Genomic DNA, 8,689 nt, shown 5'->3' on the forward strand with positions numbered 1-8,689 from the left:
TGTGAAAAATTATACGAATATGGACGTTGAACTGCTTCAAGTTTTTTAATTAGACATTTGTGTTGGATGGCTAGATGAAGGTGGTGTTAAATTGTCGATATTGGGAGCAAATTCAAAGATTGGTTTTGAAGAGTTTTGGTCAGAGCTAGTTCTCGTTTTTAGCTATTAAGCATGACGTTTGATGTAACCAAAACATGTGTTAATTTTACCAAGCTATTTTACGATTACTCCTTTTATCAATTTTTTCCCTCTTGCGTAATTTCGAGCGAAGACAGGTTGCTTTAGATTGAATTTCATTTTCCGTTTTAAAGTTTCAAGGTACTTCTTTGGCGATTCAAATAGTTGACTTAACAGAGTATGAACAAGTCTTCCATGTAGAAGTTCGGCAGGTGATTTACCTTCAGCGTTCGGCATTGTAGGATATGTTGCAAGATATTTCGAAACAGCGAATTTGGGGGTCAATCCATCGTCGCTGTTTTTCTTAACAGTAGTCTTACAAGATCTGACGAATCGTTCGGCTAAGCCGTTTGAGACTGGATGAATCGGCGCTGTTGTTATATGTTTGATGCCAAGTTTTGAGCAAAAGTATTTGAATGTTTCAACTGTCAGTTGCGGACCATTGTTGCTTACGATGGTTTCCTTCAGGTGTACCTTCCAGGGAAAATGCTGATATCGTGTCATCCGTTGTTGTTGTAGATAGTAGTACGATGAACGGAAATTGCGAGAAGGAGTCGACCCATATTAGGCACATTGAATTACAAAATGGACCAGCAAAGTCGACATGTTCTCTCTCCCAAGGTCGATCCACTTCAGGTCAGCGGAGGTAAAGCAAATTGTTGTTTAGCGTTAAAGCAAAGCGATGATTAAAAAATGATCGAAAATCAGTATCTTATGGCATTAGCTTTTCAGGCCAACGGTTGTCAACAAGAAAATAAACGCGGTGAAGGATTGGGTCATTTTTGGCATGTTGACGAATTATTTAAGCGTCGATAGGTACATTAAATTCATTTATGTTGAACGAGATAAATCATCGGCAGTTCCATGATCGGTAGTTTCATGACAACGTACATAATACTGATAAGCCATTCCTGCAGACGATGTGTCATAATCGACGGCAACTGATAACTTGGATTGACAATGCTAGCAAGAGGTTTGTGGTCAGTAACCAGGGTGAATTTTCTTCCATACAAATATTGATGAAAACGCTTCACTCCAGAAAAGATAGCTAGCCCTTTCTTGTCTATCTGACTATATCATTGCTGATGAATATCTACAGTCTTAGATGCAAAAGCAATAGGCCTTTCTGTACCGTCAGCGTATACATGCGAGAGCACGACTTCTATGAAAAAACTCTGCATGTTTTTTAACGATAAAAGATTGCCCGACAAGGATTGCAAATATTCGTCTACTGGAGATGTCAAAGCTTTTAATTTGGTTTTGTCTTATCCAATACATTGTTTATATGTGATTGTTCCAATGATGTTGTCTTTAAAGATCTCTAGAAGTTGTTGATAGATGTTTATAGTTTCACGACATTACATGTTCTTAAAAAAACATTCTGTGTGTCATGTATGAGAATCATGTGGTATAAGCAATTTTTATAAACATTTATCGACGCCTTTCATTATTACTTTTACGTTTTCATAAACAAACTGATTGTGTGTCACTGGTAAATTTAGAAAAAGCACATTTGTGGTCTTGAAAGAGTAAGTTTGAAAAGAGTATGCAGTTCCTTCAGATTACTCAGAATAAGCCGGTTTTTTATTTGTGTCCTTTTTCAGTCAATTTTTACACAGAAACAATCTTTATATCCAGTCACTATTTTACTATATTCATCACATCTGTAAAAGTTAAAAACTGCATCGGTTACATGTATCCTTAGCTATCGATGCTTTTAGGATTTGGGTCTTCTAAAGTGGTCATAAGATAGCATCGCCCACTGAAAGCACACGAAGTCGTCACTCACCATTACACACCAAATTTTTCAACAATTTTTTTAACACACCTCCAGCAAACAATGCAAAATTTGTTCACTCATCAGTGTTAAAGCAATCCCTGAAGTGTCAACAGCGGCTGCTATGCGTAATTTCGTAACGAAAAATGATGTTTTATATTTAATTTATAATTTTAATTTATATATATATTTTTATAATTTTAATTTATATATTTATTTTTATGTATTATATATTATTTAGTATTTTGAATTCTTTTTTGATATGTTTTAGTAATAAATTTTTCGTAGGTAGACAATAAAAATAATATTTAAAATAAAATATTCCTTGTAATTTAATGTTCGGTTATTTATATTGTTACGTAATCGTCTGTGTGATTATTCGAATCTCAGGATTTTGTAAAAAATGAAACGAATTATTAGGAATGGAGAAACTATACTTACATATTTTGTGTATTACAAAGAACTAGTATTAATTAGGAGTCAATTTAATAAAAACCACAGCTTCACACCAAACAAATTTCCAAACTAAACTTTTTTGTCAAAATATCAATTGACATAATGTTTAAATAATATTTAATAATATTTAAACATTTCATTGCTACTCTGATGAAATTCGTAACAATATATTTTTGGTAGCCCAAGGTTATTAATATTTCAATTCTTCTTTTTGGAAATTACAAAGTTTTAACTAGGTAGAAAATACAAATATTTAAAATAAAAAATACAATTCATTCATATTTGCAAAGCATCGCATGCTAACGATAAATCATGCGTGCATTTAACGATTTTTAAGCTTCCATTTCTCTAAATAAATGATATTTTGCATGCCGACAAAATCCGACTGTATTCGTAAAAACACGAGCGTGTTTGAAGAAATATCAAAATTTTTTGATTTTCGTCAACGCATTTCAAAATGTGTTTTATTTTCTAGTATATTTGTTGTTTTATCTGAGGCGTGCTTAAAAAATTGGTGAAAAACTTAATGACAACGGACGATGCTGTGTAATGGGCGCTTAAAAGGCTCCTTTCTGAAGCAAGCCTTTTTGCAACAGTAATCGTATGTTTTGTAGCGTTTGGGAAGTAAATGACCTTTCGGAAACATAAACTATGCATTGCACTTAATATTTTTATTTTCATAGTTCTATCTGCTGTGCCATTACATTTTTCGTGTTGATTGTTTAAAATTGATGTGGGCCATCTTTTTATCGCTATTGTTGGAGTCTTCGGGAGGAATAATAAAAGTTTTAAATTTCTGATTTAAAAAAAAGATGACGTAAAACTAATTCATTTAATAAAAGTATTTAATACTTTTATTTCTACGCAGAATTAAATAATAAATTCAACTCAGAAATAAAAAGTAAAAGTGTTTGTGTCATATTTTGTGTGCAATTGATTTAATGGTGTTATGGTGCGTATGAGTGACGTCTTAGGCGCCTGATAATTAAACTTTTTTAAATACTTTTAAAAACAGTACCACACTGAAAATATTTGATTTTTAGGTAAAAATTATTGGTTAACCCAAATCAAAAATAAAAAATTATATATATTTCTTTTTTTTTGTACCTAAAAATCGAGTGCATGTGTTTTAATTTATGAAAAGAACTCATAAAAAATACATCATCCAAATTGAAGACGATTAAGTCATTTTTTGCTAAAATCCATCCGAATGACACATATGCATATTTTTATAAGTGCATAAAGACTGTATATGGGTCATTCTTTTACAACTCGGACACCTTTTTGACCTCGTGATCTCCGATTTGGTTAAAATTTTTTTTATGTGCTCCTTTCATAAAATAAGAAGACCGTATCTCGGAAAAAATTTTGTGATTTTTTTCCTAGGAGATATGGACCCATGGGGTTTTGAGAATTGGCACAGTAGACACATTTTCAAATGGCTATATATCAAGTTCTATAAAAGGTAGAAACTTGAAATTTACAGCGTTTCAAAGATAATTGACTGAACTCTTATAAAATTGTTTAAACAATTAAAATTGTTTATACTTAAGTACTAATATTAACTATTAAATTTCAAAAAAAAATTTTCTTAAAATACATCCCCTGGGATTCCATTTTATATATTTTATTTAGATTCAGTTTTAAATTTTACTACGAAATAAAAATTTTTGTGATGCAATTATTTTTTGAGATTTTTTAATATTTTTTTTTCTCCCGCAAAACACATCAAGTACATGCGTACTACATTTTCATTGAATGAATTTTCAAAGAATATACTACATATATTCTTATATAATATTTTTGATTTCGATAAGTAATAAAATTCTACATAAAACCCAATATTTCAGGACGATATTGTAATTAGAAGTACTTTTAAAAATTTATTTATCCTTCATATCACACCAAACACATACACACGATTTTTCAGTAAAAAAAAAATAGGAATATGCCACACAAATTTTTTTTTTTTATTTTTGATTCAAATTAATATATAAATTCTACTTCCAAAATAAATATTTCCACTGTGATATTCCTTTTAGAAGTAATTAAAAACAATTAATTAATCAGGTGTCCTTCACGTTACTCATACGCACCAAAGTACCATGTGTACTGTCATATGGATATATTTCAACCATGACCACACACAAAGTACTGTGTGAGGTAATTATCTTGACAAGCTAACCCAAAGTGCCAAATATAAAATAATTTATGAGTTGGAAATTCGACTCATACTATTTGTCATTTCTTTATGACAAACAGTTTCGCCGCATATTTAATTGTTTTTAATATACGCTTGACAAATTTAGGTTGAGGTTTGTAAAGCATGTTAAGTGTTTTCCGGGATCATATTTCAAGCAAGTATGCATGCAATATGATTTGCCCTAGTTACAGCTGGTGACCATATGTGTGCCACTGTAACACAAATTATAAAAAGAGTAAGACAGACCAATGACTGTAATACATAATATTTATGATTAATACTAACCAATAGAATTTAAGCATATAAAGCAGAACGCAGATGATTATGTAAAGCGTTCTTAGTAAATAAGAAAACCGAACTTTCCTCGGTTTAGAAAATGAAGTATGAAGTGAGTCTCTTGACGGAAACCTAATTCGAAATATACTTATTCAAAACATGTAAAAATAAAGAAAATTAAAAACACATTAAATATAGACTTTTAATTTATTAAAGAACACATCAAACTTATTACAAATCAATTTTCGAAGGAAAGCGATACAAAAACTTTTACTTTTTATTTCTGAATTGAGTTTATCATTAAATTCTACATAAAAATGAAACTTTTTAGGACGTTAGTATTCTCAGAAGTATTTTTATTGAATAAATAAATCACAAATTTAAAATTTTTAATATTCCTGCGGTTAACTCTAAGAATAGCGATGAAGAAGATGACTCGCATCAATTTTGAAAAATCTGCAGGAAAATTTTAATGGCAGAGCAGATAGAACTATGAAAATAAATATAGTGGGTGTGATACATAATTGGTCTATCCGAAAGGGTCACGACTTACTTCTCAAACGCTACAAAATGTATGACTACTGTTGCTAAAAAACTTGCTTCAGAGAAATGAATCTTAGAAGACCTAGATCCAAAAAGCCACCGCTAGGAAAATATGTAACCAATAGAATTTTAAATTTTTACGAATGAGAAGGAAACAGTCAAGTAATGCTTGGGAAAAAAATCTGCGTATCCCTACTGACGGATAAAGAACACAAATGCGAAAACGGTCCATTCTAAACAATTTGAAGGAGTTGCTTACACCTTTCAAACTCAACCGTCCAGACCTGTAATGTAGTTTTTCAAACATTGCGTTCTTGCAGGAGCAAGCGGCACACATTCAGTTTGTGTGTGCTCCATACACGAAAATGTACGATTAAATGGAGTGAATATAAAAGCACTGACTGCATGCAGTAGAAAGCCGATAAATAACTATAAAGATTGCCTACAGCGCATGGTTTGCAATACTTCACGCACAGAATGTTTTCTAGGAACCTGCGTCAAATTTGTTGGAACTGAAAATATCAATGAACAACTTCTTGAGATATTTGATGACAACATGATTGACACCGTTACATACAAACAATGGGTTCGTGAAGAGAGAAGCACATTAAAAACGTTGATATCCCAAATAGACGAATATTTGTAATCCTTAACAGATGGTTTAGACAAATTGCTGTTGCATTCCTTTATTGTTAAAAAACATGCAGAGTTTTTAAATGATAAGAAAAACAACTTAACAAAAACTGAATGCATAGTTTTGTGATTTTTCTGAAAATTATGCTTTTGTTGTTCAAAACTCTGTTCAAGGTATTCACTGAAATAATAATCAGGCAACAATTCATATTTTTGCAATATACCACCGTCTTGAAAATAAAAAACTACAAATGAAAAATTTTGTTTGCATATCTGACTGTTTCCATCACAACACAACTGCTGTACATTTGTTCCAGAAATACGCGATCAAATTCATTAAAAAAATTAGTACGGATATCAAAAAAATTATATATATTTCCGATGGATCGGGTTCACAATACAAAAATAAAAAAAATTTTATTAATTTAACTCATCACAAAGCGGACTTTGGTTTGGAAGCAGAATGGCACTTTTTTCCAACGTCACACGGCAAAGGACCATGCGACGGCTTAGCTGGTATCTTAGAGAGGAATGCTGCAAGAGCTAGTCTTCAACGAATAAATAATCCCATCCAAACTCCAAAGGAATTATTTAACTTGGCTAAGCAATGTTTGCTAAATATTGTGTGCCATTTCTCAACATTAAAAGACTACGAAGCTGAAGGAAATAAGATTAAACACCGCTTTGAAACAGCTACATCAGTTAAAGGCACATTAAAATATCACTGCCTTATTCCAAATTCCAAAAAAGTATTACTGGCAAAAATATTTTCTTCTTCAGATATTACAGATTATGTATCAATAATGAAATGAGTATTAATAAAATCGCTGTAAAAACCTTAAAAAATATTTTGCTTTTAGCTCCTTACAGTTTCTTTCGTATAACATTTCTTACCTGTGCAGAGTATTTTTCCAACTGTAGCAAAATAACACTTCACCGAAAAAGTTAGGTGTGATTATGTGCTGCAGTTTTCTAGGTAGATCGGCTAGTACGAAACAAATTAATTTTTTAATTCACCTATATTAGAAAACAGTTTGTTAAACGGTTTAATTATGTTAAAATTCATAATTTAAAAACAGAAATAATGCGGAACTAATTTGAAATATTATGTTTTATGTATACATTTATTTTAGAAATAAAAAGTAAAAGTTTTTGAATAGTTTTCCTTCGAAAATTGATTTCATGGTACTTTGGTGCGTATGAGTAACGTGAAGGACACCTGATTAATTAATTGTTTTTAATTACTTCTAAAAGGAATATCACAGTGGAAATATTTATTTTGGAAGTAGAATTTATATATTAATTTGAATCAAAAATAAAAAAAAAAAATTTGTGTGGCATATTCCTATTTTTTTTTTTACTGAAAAATCGTGTGTATGTGTTTGGTGTGATATGAAGGATAAATAAATTTTTAAAAGTACTTCTAATTACAATATCGTCCTGAAATATTGGGTTTTATGTAGAATTTTATTACTTATCGAAATCAAAAATATTATATAAGAATATATGTAGTATATTCTTTGAAAATTCATTCAATGAAAATGTAGTACGCATGTACTTGATGTGTTTTGCGGGAGAAAAAAAATATTAAAAAATTTCAAAAATAACCGCATCCTAAAAATTTTTATTTCGTAGTAAAATTTAAAACTGAATCTAAATAAAATATAAAAAATGAAATCCCAAGGGACATATTTTAAGAAAAATTTTTTTTTGAAATATTTTTATTTTTATTTTATTTTATTTTTGAAATATAATATAAGTACTTAAACATAAACAATTGTTTAAACAAGTTTATAAAAGTTCAATCAATTATTTTTGAATAATTTCAAAGATAATCAATTTCAAGTTTCTACATGTTATAGAACTTGAGATATAGCCATTTGAAAATGTGTCTACTGTGCCAATTCTCAAAACCCCATGGGTTCATATCTCCTAGGAAAAAAATCACAAAATTTTTTCCGAGATACGGTCTTCTTATTTTATGAAAGGAGCTCATAAAAAAATTTCAGTTAAATCGGAGATCATGAGGTCATTTTTTGCCAAAATCCGTCCGGCTTGTAAAAGAATGACCCATATGTGTCTCTAATAGCCGTAGAATTTAATTCGTTAAATTAAATCATTCTTCAAGACAATAAACAACGTGACGAAACTCCAACTCAACGCATACAAGCTGCGGCATATACATAACCATACATACAAATTAGAAGACAAACGGTAAGTGTTAAATTGAGAATGTAATTTTGGTTTTGAATTCATAAATATTTTTATAGAATCTAAGTTCTGTTGTGTCCGGTCTTCGGTGGGCGAAGTAAACTTGAAGTGAACGTGGAGCGGTGACATGGTGGCCAGCCCGGTATGCTCGCCGATTTTGGGGGTGGTTCTTCTCACGCTCAACAACAACCGCGGACATCAACAAAAATTCATGTCACCTGTTGTTTTGGGAAGGAATTCCGTGCAAAACTTACATTTATATATATGTAGCTATCACATGATGGTGCTAACTAGGTTATGGTAGCTTGTAACGTCAACTGTCGCCGTCTATATAATCTATAACAGATTTCTACACTCATTCACACTGTCACATGTCAGCCTATATGAATTCTATTTTTCCCTAGACACTCCCA

The sequence above is a fragment of the Teleopsis dalmanni genome, chromosome 1 (genome assembly GCF_002237135.1).
Source record: "Teleopsis dalmanni isolate 2A chromosome 1, ASM223713v2, whole genome shotgun sequence".
Taxonomy (NCBI): Eukaryota; Metazoa; Arthropoda; class Insecta; order Diptera; family Diopsidae; genus Teleopsis; species Teleopsis dalmanni.